Source organism: Chrysemys picta, chromosome 13, assembly GCF_011386835.1.
Source record: "Chrysemys picta bellii isolate R12L10 chromosome 13, ASM1138683v2, whole genome shotgun sequence".
Lineage (NCBI taxonomy): Eukaryota > Metazoa > Chordata > Testudines > Emydidae > Chrysemys > Chrysemys picta.
Window position 1 is genome coordinate 23,899,977 of NC_088803.1, and position 17,565 is coordinate 23,917,541.

The 17,565-nt window shown below is 50.2% G+C and overlaps 1 protein-coding gene and 1 non-coding gene across 4 annotated transcripts in view; one reads left to right on the plus strand and one right to left on the minus strand.

Annotated features, from left to right (window-relative positions):
• Positions 1-17,565, plus strand: part of LOC101941845 (rho GTPase-activating protein 39-like) — a 134,444-nt gene that overhangs the window by 34,112 nt on the left and 82,767 nt on the right. Inside the window, exon 1 of one of the 3 annotated variants that reach the window (XM_024105119.3) lies at positions 16,121-16,260. The exons of the other annotated variants lie outside the window; for them this stretch is intronic. The gene's annotated coding sequence lies outside the window, so the exon portion shown is untranslated. Of the gene's footprint in view, positions 1-16,120; positions 16,261-17,565 lie in introns of those variants that run through there. 3 annotated transcript variants of the gene reach the window in all.
• TRNAT-UGU (transfer RNA threonine (anticodon UGU)) lies at positions 7,655-7,727 on the minus strand. Its single transcript has one exon. It is a non-coding gene; the product is annotated as a tRNA-Thr (tRNA).

Here is a 17,565-nt window from a genome sequence, read left to right on the forward strand (position 1 = left end):
GGCGGCGCATGACTACCATGATGGGGAGAGAGGCTGAAGATCCTCACTGGCGTGAGAGAAGATAGGAGCCCAAATGACTGGACAACAGAGTATACGATTCACATAAAGTAGAATAAAAAATAATACATTTATAAAATGTGCAAAATAAATTTAAAATAGTAATGAATAAAATACTAAAATATTAATAGACGTAAAAAAAGTAAAATAATAAAAACTGAAAAATAAAAGAATTGTAAAATACATAAAAACCATAAAAGGGGAAATAAAATAAAATGAAACTTAAAATATATATAAACAAAAATAAAATCAAAAAGGAAATACAAGTAAAATATATTAAAAAGGTAAAAATATAACTATTAAGAAAAAACACACACACAAAAAGAAAGAAAAAAGAAGTACAATTGTAAAACCGAGGGCGAGAGTCCATGGGGCTTGTGCTCCTATATCATAGGTGAGGAGCTCTGGTGTGTGCCCCCGTGTCCCCCTCTCTGCCCCCCATGTGGACGGGGCTAGACAGCAGTCTCACTCCGGCCATGCGGCCACCCCAGCCTGGGAGTGAGGGGCGGTGCCCTCCTGGGCTTCCGGACCCACAGACAAAGCCTGGGGGGAACCACTCCCATTTATACTTGCTGGACACAAGGCTCTTGCTCGTGTTGTATAGGAGGCTAGGAGACCCCCCTGTTATACACTGAGCAATGAGGGCTCCCTCCGTGTGGAGCAGAGGCGAGACCCTGCGCTCCAGGGACGAGGTAGCTGGTGGACAGACCCCGCCGGAGCGGAATGTCGGCAGGCGCAACTCTGCCTTGGACGGAGTCATCTCCACTTGAGCAAGCGAGACTCCCCGCAACTGCCAGGCACCTCTTCCGTCAGTGGACGGTGACCCTGACTCCGAGAGAGACCCCCGGGAGAGCGAGAGAGAGACGGGGTGTCCCTCGGCTGGGCCCCCTGGGGCGAGATTCAGCCCAGCCGCAGCGGGGTACACAAGGTACTAGGTGGAGAGGGGAAGGAGAGAGAGAGCCAGGCTGAAGGCCTCCGGGCTCTGCTCCCCTCTCTGCAGCAGCCTGAGTCCCCCGACTCAGGGCTTTTCCCAGCGTGTACCCAGCTCACCCAATCTTGTGTCATGGGTCCGGGCCAAGCCTTCGGAATGAGGGGAGAGAAAAGGGCAGCGCTGCCACTGCCCGGGCTGTGTAGGGAATCACCCCGCCCGCCTGGAACTGCCTCTGCAGACACAGCTGGGATTGTAGCTCACTGAGACTTCCAGAGCCTGGCCCCATTGCGGTCACACCATGAGGGAGAACAGAAACACCTGCCTTTAAAATTCAACTGGATCTGGGGTGACCCCACCTGTATTTCAAGTTCCCTAATAGAGGACACTGCTGCGGGGGGGACCTCGAGGGGGTATTTCGGGGTGCTGGAGGGGTGTGTGTGTACTGGGAGATGGTATTTGGGAGGTGCTGGACAGAGTATTTGGGGTGTGTAAGAGCAGGGGCGCCTCTCGGGACCGGGGGACCTCCTGCTGGCATGCCGCCGAAGGCAGCCTGACTGCCGTCCTCAGGGCGACTGGCAGGCTGCACCCCGCGGCTTGCCGCCCCAGGCAGGCACTTGCCGCGCTGGTGCCTGGAGCCGCCCCTGCCCAGCGCTTCCTGTTATAAGACCCTGGTTTCAGTTGCTGATAACTTTGACAAACTGAAACGATTTGGGCTGAAATTTCTCATGTAAGGGTGTTTGCCTGAGGCTGTGTTTTGTTTTGTTTTTGTTTTAAAGTTTCAGCTAAAACTGTTCAGCTATGTCTCAGAGTAAGGTTGGGAAAATGTTATTTTTGTTCATGTTTAAAAAAAACCGACTTCCCTTTTCCTTTGAGAAGCTCTAGTGCTTCCAGGCTTTGGAGAAGGGACTTGGTGTCAAGGATTTGCCTTGTGCTGTCCTTGAGAAAATACGCCCAAATTTGGCCAAGTTACAAGTCCCAGCAAAATCTCATTTTGCACATGCTCAGTAGAGACGGGTTAGAATGTGGCTGCTAAGTTCCCTTATGATTCTATCTGTACTGGGCATGCTCCATTCCCTCGCAGTGCCTACCAGACTGCATGTGCCGTCCCCACAGAGGAAGCTCCATCCCACAGGGGCTAAGCATGACTTTCCCTGCAATTGCTGCTCCTAGCTGCCAGGTGCTATAGTGGCACAGGGGACAGGAACTGACAGCAGAGAGACTGGCTCTCCTGCTGGTGCCCAGGTAGCCTGAAGGAGGAGGAAGCGGCCTGACTGGAATGCAGAGGAGCTAGGAATAGGGTAGGGTGATGGCAGAGAATGCAGGGCACTGAGAAGTGGGGAACAGGAGCAAAGTGAGGCAGACAACTGGGATGGTGGATAGGAACAAAGCAGGGGAGGATGAGCAGGAGCCATGGAGTGGGGAGGATAGAAGCTGCGGGGAGGAACCATAGACAGGAGGAGCCAGAGGAGTTGGACAGTAGAAGAGAGGGCAGGGTCTGGGGAGAGTGAATTAGGAGCAGAAGAGGACAGGGAGAGGTTGGGAGATTGGGGCAGAAGAATCCATGACTGCTTACAGAACCTGGGACTGAATTCACTATTCCTGCGTCACCACGTTCCTCTGCTATCAGCACACATCATCGGGTACCTCCTCCCCCGTTAGTGGCTGGTCCACAAAGAGGATGACAAGCTACTACTGCTACCAGTTACTCCATTAGCGCTACTGGTAGAGGACTGTGCTGTGGATCTAAAGATGACCGGTTCTCAGAGGTCACTGTGGTTCTATGTGATGAAAAAACAAACCTTACAATTTTTAAGTTTTCAAGAAATGTCAGAAACTACATTAACAAAAAGATGTTAAGTGTTCAGGTCGCAAAGTTGAACACTCAAAAGTTAGGAAATGCCAGAGGCAACCTTAATTTGGCCCCCCTGTGCATAAGCATTATGATACAGTCTTTAGTTCAGGGGTGGGCAACCTATGGCACGCGTGCCAAACAGGGCCGGCTCTAGGTTTTTTGCTGCCCCAAGCAAAAAAAATTTTTGGCTGCCCCCACCCAGCCCACCAGTGCCCCCCCCCCCCACCCGCACCCCCTGCCACCCCAGCACTGGGCTCCCCCCAAACGTGGGATCCGCTACCAGCACACGGTGGCCAAGCCCTGGCCCAGCCGTGACTCTGTCCCCATGCGGCTGGAGCTGCTGGGCAGCGCGGAGTGGGAGTACTTCCAAGTGGCAGTGCGGCTGCAGGGCGGCGCGGAGAACACGGCCCCTCCCTGGGCTTTGCGGCGCTGCTGGTGGCCAAGGTGGATCAGTTCGTGCTCACCACCCTCACCCCTGACATGCTGGCAGCCGAGGACCTGGAGAGCCCCCCGGACCTGCTGCTCTTCAGCCTCACCGCGCCCTGGCCCAGCCCCGGCGGGCGGGAAGGGGAGGATCTCCGGCTGCGGGGCTACCTGCTCAGCACTGATGAGCCCAGCCGGCCGCTCACCTCTTCACACACTCAGGGAGCCCCTCTCGCTGCCACCGCAGCCCGGGCTTGGCTCCAGGGGACCCCACTTCCCTCCTTCCCCAGCTCCTCACACACTCTGGGCAGGGCTGCCCAGAGAATTCAGGGGGCCTGGGGCAAAGCAATTTCGGGGGCCCCTTCCATAAAAAAAAGTTGCAATACTATCGTAACATGTATTTGGAAATGTAAAAAATAACTAGTGAAATAGATTCAAAAATTAATTTGTAATAATTTGAAAATACACTAAATACATTATTTTAAAACATTAAATGCTTTAATGGTATGTATACATTTGCAATTACATAATGGGCTGTCGCTGGGTGATGGTGATGGTTGGTGCCAATGGGCTGTCGCTGCCTGGGCGTGGTGCTGCTGTTGCCCAGGGTTGGGTGGGGAGCTGGGCTCTGGGTTGGGGGTTACCCGGCTCACAGGGGCTGGGGTCAGGGCTGTGGGGGGGATGGGGTCGGGGGGTGCCCGGCTCAGAGGGGCTGGGCTCGGCGCTGGGGGTCAGGGCTGTGGGGGGGATGGGGTCGGGGGGTGCCCGGCTCAGAGGGGCTGGGCTCGGCGCTGGGGGTCAGGGCTGTGGGGGGGCTGGGCTCGGGGGGTGCCCGGCTCAGAGGGGCTGGGCTCGGCGCTGGGGGTCAGGGCTGTGGGGGGGATGGGGTCGGGGGGTGTCCGGCTCAGAGGGGCTGGGCTCGGAGCTGGGGGTGAGGGCTGTGGGGGATGGGGTCGGGGGTGCCCCGGCCCCTTACCATGCTGCTTACCATGCTGCTTACTCCTCTCCCAAACATCGCTGCAGCCGCCTGGTGTCTCCAGCGGGGCCTGAGTTCCCGCCGCTCGGCTGCAGCTTGCAGCCCCTCCCCCTTACCGGCTGAGATGCCGGGGGATGGGGGAAGACGTCGGCGGGGGGAGCTTTGGACATACCTGGCGCCTGGGGCAAATTGCCCCACTTGCCCCTCCCCCCACCCCTGGGCGGCCCTGACTCTGGGAGTCCCTCTCGCCTCCACCACAGCCCGGGCTCGGCTCCAGGGGGCGCCGCTTCTCTCCCTCCGCGCTCCTCACACACTCCGGGAGCCCCTCTCGCGGCCGCTGCAGCCCGGGCTGCGGCAGTGGCTAGAGGGGCTCCCGGAGTGTGTGAGGAGCGGTGGGGGGAGAGGGAAGACTCGGCGCGGCAGGGGCAGCAGGACCCCATCTCCCTCCCTGCATCCTGGGCGCCGCTTCCCTCCCCCCCCCCCCCCCCACACTCCGGGAGCCCCTCTAGCCACTGCCGCAGCCCGGGCTGCAGCGCCTGTGAGAGGGGCTCCCGGAGTGGGGGGGGGAAGGGAAGCGGCGCCCGGGATGCAGGGAGGGAGATGGGGTCCTGCTGCCCCTGCCGCGCCGAGTCTCCCCAGGGCAGCGCTGTACAGGGCGCCGACGGGCTGGGCAGGGGGCGCGGATCCCAGCTCCCACTGGCAGGGTGAGTGGCTGGGCCAGGGCCGGCTCCCGGCAATGCCGCCCCAAGCAAAAAAATAAAAAATAAAAATAAAAAAGGGAGGCCGGAATGCCGCCTCTTAGAAAGTGCCGCCCCAAGCACGTGCTTGGAGGGCTGGTGCCTAGAGCCAGCCCTGGTGCCAAAGGTGGCACGCAAGCTGATTTTCAGTGGCGCACACACTGCCTGGGTCCTGGCCACCGGTCCGGGGGGCTCTGCATTTTAATTTAATTTTAAATGAAGCTTCTTAAACATTTTAAAAACCTTATTTACTTTACATACAACAATAGTTTAGTTAAATATTATAGACTTGTAGAAAGAGCCCTTCTAAAATGTATTACTGGCACGCAAAACCTTAAATTAGAGTGAATAAATGAAGACTCGGCACGCCACTTCTGAAAGGTTGCCGACCCCTGCTTTAGTTACATGATCACATACAGTAGAACCTCAGAGTTACGAACCCCTCGGGAATGGAGAATGTTTGTAACGCTGAATAATACATTATGGTTGTTCTTTCAAAAGTTTACAACTGAACATTGACTTAATACAGCTTTGAAACTTTACTATGAAGAAGAAAAATGTGGCTTTTAACCATCTTAATTTAAATGAAACAAGAACAGAAATAATTTCCTTATTGTCAAATCTTTTTTTTAAACTTTCCCTTTATTTTTTTAGTAATTTACATTTAACACAGTTCTGTACTGTAGTTGCTTTCCCCCCACCCCCCGTCTCTGCTGATGCCTGGTTGTGTACTTCTGGTTCCAGATGAGCTGTGTGGTTGACTGGTCAGTTTGTAACTTTGAGGTTCTACTATACTATTTCCCCCCCTCTTATTCAGTGCACAGGATGGACCTGCTCTGGGAATGTATCAGGGTTGTGCAGTGAAGGAGTACTCCTGGGGGAATTCTGCACCACTGTGCACATGCATAATTTATGTCCTCCTCTTCCCCTGCATGGCATCCGGGGCCGTGTCAAACCCATCCCCAGATTTCTCCCCCAGCTGTAGGAAGCTCTGCAAACTCTCCCTCCCCCCCGTGCTTCCTGCACCCATCACTCCTCAACTGCAGGGAGAGGGGTCACTGTACAGGGAGCTGCTCCCAAATCTGCCCAGCACTGGTGGTTCCAGACCCCCTCATACCCAGATCCTCCCACTGAGCGTCACCCCCCCCGATGTGCCCCACTCCCCCTGCACCTGGGGGACGAGTCACCTGCATCCCCACCCTACCAAGCCCCAACCAGCTGCACCTGGAGCCCCACCCCACAGAGCCCCACTCCCCCAGCATCTGGACCCCTGTATTGAGCCCCCCATGCCCAGACCCCCCCACACTGAGCCCCAACCACCTTCACCTGGACCCCCTTGCAGAGTCCCATTACCGTTGCACCCACAACCTCCCAACAAGCCTCTGTCCATCCAGATCCCCTCCACTGAGCCACCTGCACCCAGATTGCCCCTCATACAACCCTCTCAACCCACACCTGGATCCCCCCACACTAAGCCCCTCCACACTTGGATCCTGCTGTGACGTTCTACTGGTGTTATCTAGACTGGTGATCTGCTAAGTCACTCCAATCCTTGACTCTGGGAGCCAGCCTTACCCTGTTCTGCTGTGAGAACCCCCACTCCTGGGCTGTTCACGCACAGCCTCTGGCATGTAAGCTGCTTGGATTGTGCAACCGAATGACACTAGCCAATATCTCTGGTCCCAGACACAACCCTAGGAACCACTGTCTTGCAGTGTCCAGTTATGCCTGCCGGATGCTGCAAGCTTATATGAGTTTGTCAATTTAACAAAGAAATTGATATGTACCAGGCTTGTTATCCCAAGGGGAGTCTCTGACACACTTCAAACCAAACACACTGCTTCAGGTAGAATAAACAAACAAAATTATTTTGGACAAAAGCTAGATTTTAAGTGATTCTAAGTCAAAGCACAACAAGTCGGATTTGGTCAAATGAAATAAAAGCAAAACGCTTTCTAAGCTAATCTTAACACTTTCAGTGCCCTTACAAACTTAGATGCTTCTCACCACAGTCTGGCTGATTGCCCTACAGCCAGGCTCTCCCCTTTGATCAGCGCTTCAGTCACTTGGTGGTGGTGGTGTCTGTAGATGGAGGTGGAAAAGAGAGGAAGAGCATGGCAAGCGTCTCTCCCTTTTATCATGTTCTTTCTTCCTTCTTGGCTTTGCCCCAACCCCCCCCCCTTCAGAGTCAGGTGAGCATTACCTCATCACAGTCCCAAACTGGCCAAGGGAAGGGGGGGGTGACTCACTTGAGAGTCCAACAGATCCTTTGTTGTCACCTAGGCCAGTGTCCTTTGTTCCTGTGAGGCTGGGCTTTTTGTCCCGTACATGCACTGATGAGGTGTGAACTGCCCTTCTGTTCCTGGAGAGTTTTGCCTGGGCTTGTTTTAAGCTATGAGGACACACTTTCAGCCTCATAACGATATACATGAAATTACAACAATTCTCAGTACATCATTTGCCTTCTGAAGACACCCGACATGACAAACTTTGCATTGGATACCACACAATCATAGAATATCAGGGTTGGACGGGACCTCAGGAGGTCATCAGGGCCAATCCCCAACTAAATCCCCCTCAAGGATTGAACTCGCAACCCTGGGTTTAGCAGGCCAATGCTCAAACCACTGAGCTATTCCCTCTCCCCAACACACTTTGACCATACAAATTAACAGACCAGGCCCCAGTGAGACTTGAACTCACGATCCCTGGTTTACAAGACCAGTGCTCTAACCCCTGAGCTATGGAGCCACAATCATACATACAATCATATTATAAGGATGAACACGGGGGTGCAAGGTGTTCCCCCAAGATACAGAGTGTCACAGCTGCCTTGCTGAGCCTGCTTGCCGACACCTTGTGCACCTGGCATGGAGGTGTTTCTGGGGCAGGCCCGGTCCTTGCGCTGTGTCAGGGTTGGGTGCAGCCTCCCCACTGAGTCTGTGTCCCGGGGGGGGGGGGTTCACAATGATCTCCCACCTCTGTGCAACCAGTGGCATGTGCTCCCCAATGCCATGCTGGAGCCTCCACATTTATTTGACAATTTGCAGAATTTTAAAATATTGTGCACAGAATTTTTAATTTTTTGGTGCAGAATGCCCTCAGGAGTAAAGGAGGCAGTTATCTGTTGTCATTCTACCTCATCTGTTGGCAGAACTTGCAGGGTGTGCAGTGAATGAGGCAGGGATTACACGAAGAGTGAGTTCAGTCTCATGGCTAAGGCAGTTACATGGTGCCCTGGAGAACTGGTCCTGATTCAGCCACAGAGTTCATGTGTGGTGCTGGACAAGTCACTTAAACTGAGCTGGTGGTCACCGATTGCATTTTCCACATTTTCTGGGTGCCCAATTTGAGACCCTGGGTCTGGTTTTCAAAAGTGGTGAGCACCCACAGCTGCAATTGAAGCCAGTGGGATCTGTGCTAAGGGCGCCAGAACCTTTGTAGAAGTGGAGGGGCTAAGGCCAAAGTGGCGGGGGAATTAAAATACTATTTAAAAATCCCACAGAGTACAACTGTAATGTAAATACCAGAATGCAAAATGTAGCCACATTATAATATTTAAGGTATAATTATAATATGAAGAAATGATAAAAATAAGACAACTTTAATTATAAACATCGGACTGCATTTTATTTTTGCACTTCATGTATTGTACTTCCCTTGCATTTATCATTTTACTGCAGATACTCCACTATTAGTACTGCACTATTAGTATTAGTATTTACTGAACTGTATCTTGCAGTTCTGTAACATTACAGCCGAATCGTCCTTGTTTCTATATAATGCATATTTTAACAATTGTAACCCTAAATTGTAAATCTCCTTGGAAAAAGGTGTCTGCAAAATAAATAAAAATAACAATAAACAACTTTGACAGGAGGTAAACGTGTCCCATAGAAGAGCTACCATATAAAATGATTTTTTGTAATGTTTTATATAAAATAATATCAAAAATCTATTTGTTTATTTTTAGAAAACCTAACGAATGCCATCATCAGGCTGTAGCAGATAGAAGCAATACAATATCTATTAAGCAAAACGTGTAAACTTAATGCAATTTTGATCATGCGATTATTTAGGATTGCTGTGGATAGCTAGGAATGCATCCGATCCCATGTCATAGTGTATCTTGACCTTTAGCAGTATGATCATGTTTTTCCCACAGCGCATATGGTTGCCTCTGGCATTTCCTAACTTTTGAGTGTTCAACTTTGTGACCTGAACACTGGTGAGCTGTGCTCTGGAAAAAACAGGTCTTGGTCATCTCAAATGGGCACCCAAAATTAGTGGACACTTTTAACCTTAATCTCTCTGAGCATTAGTTCCCCGTCTGTAAAATGGGGATAATACTCCCTCACCTCACAGGGGAGTTATGAAAATACATTTTTTAATGTTTATGAAGCACTCAGATACTATAGCGATGAGCATGATAGAAAAACGTATAAGGAAATGAATAGCTCTGTCCTCAGAGCATGTTTTGAATAATATGCAGTAAAATGAGCCCCAGCGCCACTCATTGAACAACGAGGATAGAACAAAATATTATATAGCGGCTCATGCAGTGAGCACCGTCCATCCTGTACACTCACTGGGGCAGGAGTCCTGTGGAAAAAATAGTATAGGAGTGTGTAATTAAAGGCTGTATCCTAATGCATATGCACTAGGGGGCTGAATTAAGGTTGTGAGGAGTTCTTCATTGAGCCATCTGCACTGATGCCCTAGACTTTTTTCTGAGCTGATCCTTTTAATTTAGAACCTAGTAAGCTGTGAATAGTTCTGTATTATTCCCTTCAGTGTGCATGCCCTTTGCATGTTTGTCAGTCCTGAATTGCATCTGCCCTTTGGTTGCCCATTCACCTACCTTGGTTAGGTCGGGTTGACATTCCTCACAGTTAATAGCTCTGAGTCATCTGCAAATGTTTTCATCTAGTTGTTTATTATTCCTTGTGTGATCATGAATGGGTCTCTTTACTAAGCATTCCTGAGGCTCCTAGACTGCAGTGTTCCCTTTCCTGGCTGTCCCACGTATGTCCTTCTGGGTTCTGGCTGCCTGCTCATTTGAGAGATGCTGCTGGTGGTGCCCGCATCGTCCTCTGTAGTCCCAGCTCTGATCCTCTTGTTCTGAAAGAGATAGCATTGGGGATCTCTCCCTTTTCCCCTTGTTGGATGGGGATCAGCCTACACTGCAAAGTTAGCTGTAAAAGTTTTAAGTAGTTTGCAGCTGTGCTGTCTTGCTGGTTTTGCTAGTTACACAGGCAGCCTGTTCCAGAACAAAAATGATAACAGTCAGTTGTGTAGCTGTGGCTGCAGAATCCTGTTCTATTCCCAGTTCACAGCTCGACTGATGTGGGCCAGTGCCCAGTCCCTGGAGCAGTTGCATACATTATGTATGATATAGGGCTGCCGATTAATAGCAAACTCATGCAATTAACTCAGAAAAATTAATTGCGATTAAAAAAATTAATCAACGTTAATCACACTGTTAAACAATACAATACCAATTGAAATTTATTAAATATTTTTGATGTTTTTCTACATTTTCAAATACATTGATTTCTATTACAACACAGAATACAAAGTGTACAGTGCTCACTTTATATTATTATTTTTATTACAAATATTTGCACTGTAAAATGATAAACAAAAGATACTTTTCAATTCACCTCATGTGAGTACTGTAGTGCAATCTCTTTATTGTGAAAGTGTAATTTACAAATGTAGATTTTTTTTTTGGTTACGTAACTATGCTCAAAAATAGAACAATGTTAAACTTTAGAGCCTACAAGTCCACTCGGTCCTACTTCTTGTTCAACCAGTCGCTAAGACAAACAATTTTGTTTACGTTTACGGGAGATACTGCTGCCTTCTTATTATTTATAATGTGAGAAAGTGAGAACAGGCATTCGCATGGCACTTTTGTAGCTGGCATTGCAAGGTATTTACGTGCTAGATATGCTAAACATTCATATACCCCTTCATGCTTCGGCCACCATTCCAGAGGACATGCTCCCATGCTGATGATGCTCATTAAAAAAATAATGAATGAATTAAATTTGTGACTGAACTCCTTGGAGGAGAATTGTATGTCTCCTGTTCTGTTTTACCTGCATTCTGCCATATATTTCATGGTATAGCAGTCTCAGATAATGATCCAGCACATGTTCATTTTAAGAACACTTTCTCAGCAGATTGACAAAACGCAAAGAAGGTACCAATGTGAGATTTCTAAAAATAGCTACACCACTCGACCCAACGTTTAAGAATCTGAGGTGCCTTCCAAAATCTGAGAGGGATAAGGTGTGGAGCATGCTTTCAGAAGTTTTAAAAGAGCAACATTCAGATGCGAAAACTACAGAACCTGAACCACCAAAAAGGAGAATCAACCTTCTGCTGGTGGGATCTGACTCAGATGATGAAAAAGAACATGCGTCGGACCGCTGTGCTTTGGATCATTATCGAGCAGAACCCATCATCAGCATGGACGCATGTCCTCTGGAATGATGATTGAAGTATGAAGGGACATATGAATCTTTAGCGCATCTGGCACGTAACTATCTTGTGACGCTGGCTACAACAGTGCCATGTGAACCCCTGTTCTCACTTTCAGGTGACATTGTAAACAAGAGGCGGGCAGTATTATCTCCTGCAAATTTAAACAAATTTGTTTGTCTGAGCGATTGGCTGAAGTAGGACTGAGTGGACTTGTAGGTGCTAAAGTTTTACATTGTTTTATTTTTGAATGCAGTTATTTTTTGTACATAATTCTACATTTGTAAGTTCAGCTTTCACGATAAAGTGATTGCACTACAGTGCTTGTATTAGGTGAATTGAAAAATACTATTTCTTTTGTTTTTTACAGTGCAAATATTTGAAATAAAAATAATATTATAAAGTGAGCTCTGTACATTTTGTATTCTGTGTTGTAATTGAAATCAGTATATTTGAAAATGTAGAAAACATCCAAAAGATTTAAATAAATGATATCCTATTATTGTTTAACAGCGCGATTAATCACGATTAATTTTTTTAATCGCTTGACAGCCCTAGTATGATGTTTTGTCAGAGCCGTTTCTAATCTGCAGGACGCTCTCATTCTTGGGCTGCTCTTCTCTTTGCACCAACGGCCCAGGCAGCAGCTGCCAACTCTCAGCCCATTCCGTTCCTCTAGGGCCTTCTTGCTAATACTGAGAGGAAGCACTGAAGACAGCGGTGGTGGTGTGGGGAGTTCGGCTGCATCCTTGAGCTAGTTAGAATACTAGTGATGTGATGATGTTCCTTGTGAGAGTGGGGAAAGACTAGTTAGCATTGATCCGGTCCCCCGGGGATTTAGGGAGGTTGTCTTTCAGACTTTGCCAGGTGCACCCCCAGTGATTTACCTCAGCCTGAAAGCTGCCAGCGGGCCCATGGTGCCCTCAGGTTTATTTGTCCTCGTGGTTTATAATGTCCTGTGGCCCCGTCTACACTAGCACATTTTACCTGTGCTTACAGTCCTGTGTGCTGACACAATGCTAATCTGGACTTTTGAGGTAGGGTTGCCAACCCTCCAGGATTGTCCTGGAGGCTCCAGGAATTAAAGATTGTGTCATGTGATGAAACCTCCAGGAATACATCCAACCACAGTTGGCAACCCTATTTCTGAGGTCCATGTAGAACAACATGTGTTCACCGGGATGTTAGCTGGGTATGGTTAAGCCCTATGGGAAGAGGGACCAGAGGTTGGATGCTCAGGACTCAGGAGCCCTTTGTTCAATTCCCGGCTCTGCTATGCACTTCCTGTGGGACCTGGGGCCAGTCACTTTGTCTCCCTGTGCCTCAATTCCCCCTCTGCACAATGGGGCTGATAGCACGGCAGGGGTATTGGGAGGATAAATCCATTAAAGATTGTGAAGTGCTCAGATGCTGTGGTGCTGGGGGCCAGATAGGTACTAGCTAGAGCCAGCGCCGTGTTCAAAGATACCATTTCCTAATGTAGATGAGGCCCGTTGGTCTGGAAACAACCATCTTAGCTTGGGAGTGCCCTGGAAAGTGCATCTGAGATGTCACCTCCCTTTAGAGAGGGGGAGCAGCTGTGTGGCTCTGACCATGACCCTCAGAGATTAGGGAGCTTACTGTTGTCTCATGAAGGCATTAAGAGGATTGGAGGCTGCCTGTTGGCTGGTGGGCAGGATCCTTGCAGAGCAGTGGAAGTAATGCTGCTGTCAGACTAGTTCTTGTAGGCTTGCTGACTCTCTTGAGTATTTGCTGCCTCCTGCTCTGAAGCTGTGCGTGAAGGGCAAGCAGCCGCTTTGTCAGTCTGCTGATAATGCTTCCCTCGCTGCCTAATCCATGCTGACATCGCATCTGCCAATGAGAATCCTTCCCCAGAAGTTTTTTCCTTGTTTGGTGGAAATGAGGGAACAGTGGGAATCTCCTTTAATGTTTAAGAGGAAAACTTTCCAGACAGTTGCCCCTGCCTGTGAGGAGGCATCTGTTGAGCGCCTTTTCATTTCCCGGTGTTTCGGGTCACAGGATCACAGTGTCCTCTTCCTAATACCAAGAGGAATTCAGGGTGTGCATCTAGCAGTTAAAGCAGAGCTCCTCAATTCTACTCCTGACTCAACTACCTCTGGGGAAGATGGGGTGGCGTTAATGCTTGGAAAGCGCTTGGGGATCCTCGGATGAAAGGTGCCATCTAGGGGCCCAGGAGTGTTGTTGAGTACATCTTGCCACGTTTGCACAGGAAATGTCTTGGCATGCAGAGGAACTGAGTTGTAATTACCAAAAGATCATTAGTTTGCGAGGTCAGATTGCTGCTGTAGCTGAGTGCGTAGCTCCTCGTCAGGAATGCACAGCAGTGCTTGTGATCCAAGCTGTAATATTTTTTCTAATAATTTCTCGGTGAGGTATTGTTAAACTTGCTGTATATTTTCTATGCTAAATCTTTTTTTGGCTGGACAGGAAAGAGCCAGGATGTGGGCTTCGGAGATTCATTTCAATGGAGGTACAGTATTTCCAAAAGCCCAGCTTTGGAATGGTTCCCAGGCTTTTGAAAGTAGTGAACCTGCAGACGTACCCTGGGGGCAGCTGGCGCTTGTTGCTCTGCACGGCATAGCATGCAATTAAACTGCGGCTGGATGGGAGCAGAGTTGGGCTGGGTTCATCTTTGTTTTCCTTACTATTTAGACACCCAGAACCCAAAGAACCGGCCTCTGTGAAAGCTGGTCAGTGTGGCAAAGGGGCTGAGGTTGAGTGCTTGCTGGCGCTACCTGCCCCTCTGGCAGTCAGTCTCAGATTGGGGCAGTGCGCCTGGGAAGGTGAGGGAGGGAGGCTACTTTGCTGACTGTTGGTCTGAAATGCCCAGGCCCTGAAAGGCCAAAAGGCTCATCTCAGGTTTCACTGAGCTGAGCAGGCGCCGTGGCCTGGGACAGAGGAGGCTCTAGTGGAGGCACATGGGAGATTGGGGCTTTTACTCTCGCTGTAAAGTCAGTGAGGAATAAGCCTTTGGGCCATGTGCTGCCTTGTCTCCACTAGGCCTGCTTGAGGGTGGGCTCCAGGAATCAGCGGCCGTGAGGTGGGAGCTGTCCTTAATGCCCTGTGCCCTGCCACTCAGGGCAGCCCCAGGAGAACCTGTCTTGCTGCTCCAGGCCCTGGGCAGGGGGTGGGTCCCCCAGCAGGAATGGGGAAGCTTGGTCGTCCTGCCCCCTAAGACTTTTGGGCTGCCCAGGCCACATCCAGAACAGCCTTTCCCGATGGGCTGTTGTCCGTGGCCTTTGGCTCTTCATAAAACATGAGGCAAGTGGCTGCAGCCTGTGTGAGGGTCAGAATGTTCCCATCCTGTTGTAAGGGCCTGGGACAGGCATCTAAGGGTGGGGTTAAGGCATCTGGGTGGCGCCCCACAGCTGAGCCCTGTTACCACTCTGGGGGCACAAAGGTGGCAGCAATAGACCAAGTATCAGAGGGGTAGCTGTATTAGTCTGTATCCACAAAAACAACGAGGAGTCCGGTGGCATCTTAAAGACTAACAGATTTATTTAGGCATAAGCTTTCGTGAGTAAAAACCCACTTCTTCAGATGCATGGAGTGAATCTGAAGAAGTGGGTTTTTACCCACGAAAGCTTATGCCCAAATAAATCTGTTAGTCTTTAAGGTGCCACTGGACTCCTCATTAGCAATAGACCCTCTTTCTCCTTGGGAGGAGCAGAAGCAGCCCCCCTCCTCAGAACAGCAGGGCCACCCTTTCCCTTAGAGTCAGCTGCAGGGGCTCCCTATCACTCTAGAGCAACTACAAGGGTGGTAGCAAGGGACCCTTTTCCCACCCCACAGAGGCAGGGGGTGTTTCACTACTTACCTCAACAGCCAGGTTTTATCTGTTTGGGTGAGTGGGCCAGGCCCCCTGCACTGTTCTTTTTCTGCACATACTGGGGTGGTGGTGGCACAGGGGCTTGACATTAACACTCTATCAAGAAGCATGGGACTGTTCCTCTCTCTTGAAGTTGTTGTCTCAGGCTCTCGACACACTCAGGCAGATGTCACAGGGATGGTAGCCATGCTCGGGTCACATTTTCAAGTTTCTTTTTACAATCATGAGGGCTAGAAAATTACTTTTTCTTTTAACTGAAAGCTCAGCTTCAGCTGTAATCACGTGACTCCAGGAGCTGGGGCACAGGTCTGTAGTGCTATACCTCTAGTTCTGGCTGGGCTGCTTTGGTTATGCTATCCACTCATCTTTCACCCTTGTGGTGCACTCATGGCCTGGAGCTAGCACTGCATTTGAGGGGATTTCCCTCAGCCCCCTCGCTGAGTTTCTCCCAAGAAGTCATGGCTGTTTTGAGGTTCCTGTTTCCTTTCCCTGTGAGGCCTCTGCAGCAGAGATGCAGCTTGTGTTTCACAGGAAGCTGTTGTTAGTTTTGGCGTCTAGCCATAGTGAGCCCCTGCAATGCACCCTCCATTCTGGCCAGTCTTCCTCAGGGGGTTGGCTGTCCTCTTTGCAAGTGTAAAATCAGGCTCTAGTTGGGTAGTTGGAAGCATGCTGGCAAGATCTGCAGTAGGTGCAAAGCTCCCTAATTGATATGGGGGCCAGATGTAAAATCCGTGATGTCAGGGAAACTAGGAGGGAGAATTATTTCCGCATCTATGAGGGAAACAGCCAAATTATCTTCTCTGGAGCCCTGTCTTTCCAGAATGGAGCCTTGGGAGCCTGTGCCCTTCCCAGCGGGGACGGAGGTTTAGTGCTGGAATGAGTTGAGGCTCGTGGGTTCTTTACAACATTGCTTCTTCTAAAATGTCACAGGCAACTGTTCCAAAGGTGAGTGGCTGGGGTTCGGAACCCACAGTTCATATTGACTTCAGTGAGTGCTGTGGGCGCTGCCTACTTCCGCGTGTGGGCAGAGCCTTCTTCCTCCTGTCCCAGACCCACTGGAGTCTTCTGTTCCATGCCTCCTGTGTAACAGTTACCCAGCCGCAGGGCATGCTCCATCGCCCCGGGAGCTGGCGTTTGGAGGGAGGCTTCCCTGCCCTACTCATGGCTGGCTGTTTGCAAGCTTCCAGCGGAGCTGTGTGTTGATGTGAAAGGGTCAGACCTGGACGGTGGCAGTGAGCCATTTGTTCTGTATTTTCACAGACCAGTCCACGTCTCACGCTGAACAAATGCTGCTTTGTTTGCACAGTTCCTATTTTCAGAGGCAGTAGAACCTTTTGGGTGCCGGCTGGAGTTATATTTACCTTGGTTCCTCTGTCATTTTTGCTGCTGGGATGCCTGTGTGTGTATTAGCTGTGGAGATATACACCCATGCTTTTATTTTTAGATTTAAATGACAGCTTTCCTGGGCTTGGCGGAGAGGAGCCAGACAGTGAAAGTCTTGCCACAGGAGGAGTTGACTTTCGCTGTCCTCGCTTCAGAAGTGAGCCAAGCCAGCCACCAGGGCTGTGTGGTCACTAGGGGAGAGCTTAGACAGAGCTTTCCAGCCCCACATGTCAGCTCCAGGAGGCAGGTGAGCACTCCTATAGGGATGAGCCCTGCTACCGTGAAAGGGTTGGGCTAGTGGGTTTGTGCAGCCTAGAGAAGTCCAGGAGTCTGGGTTTTGTTGTTCAGCAGGCATGTGGAGGTCTCTCCAGCAGGATTTCTGTTGCTAGCTGGAGTCCTGTGCAGTTTGCACAGGTCGCTCTCTCAGGAGTGGGTGGCTGTTCTGGCCTGACGGCAGGTTGGCCTGCTGGAAGCAGATGTTTTGCTATGTATATAGGTTGGGGGAAGGGCACAACACACTTGAAAGGAGAGACAGGGTGGGGCTGTAGGGATGATACTGTTAAACCTCCAGGTGGAGACTGCCTCAGCTCTTCTGCCAGTTGGCAGCGTGGAGCTCTGGGGAGGGCGAAGGATGGAGACCAGCCTGCTGAGCGCCCTGCCCATCACCTGTGGGAAGACACCTGCTTCACGCTCCCTAGTTTACCTTCTCTGGCTGAGGTCAGGGGGGTTCCTTAAGCCCCACAGGGTGTTGTCACGGAGTCACAGGCTTGGTGCTCTGGCACGGCTCTGAATGAAGTCAGGCAGGACTCCAGTGCAGTGTCTCTCCACTCGGGGTGCGCACTCACCTGGTCAAGAAACCTCCTTGGC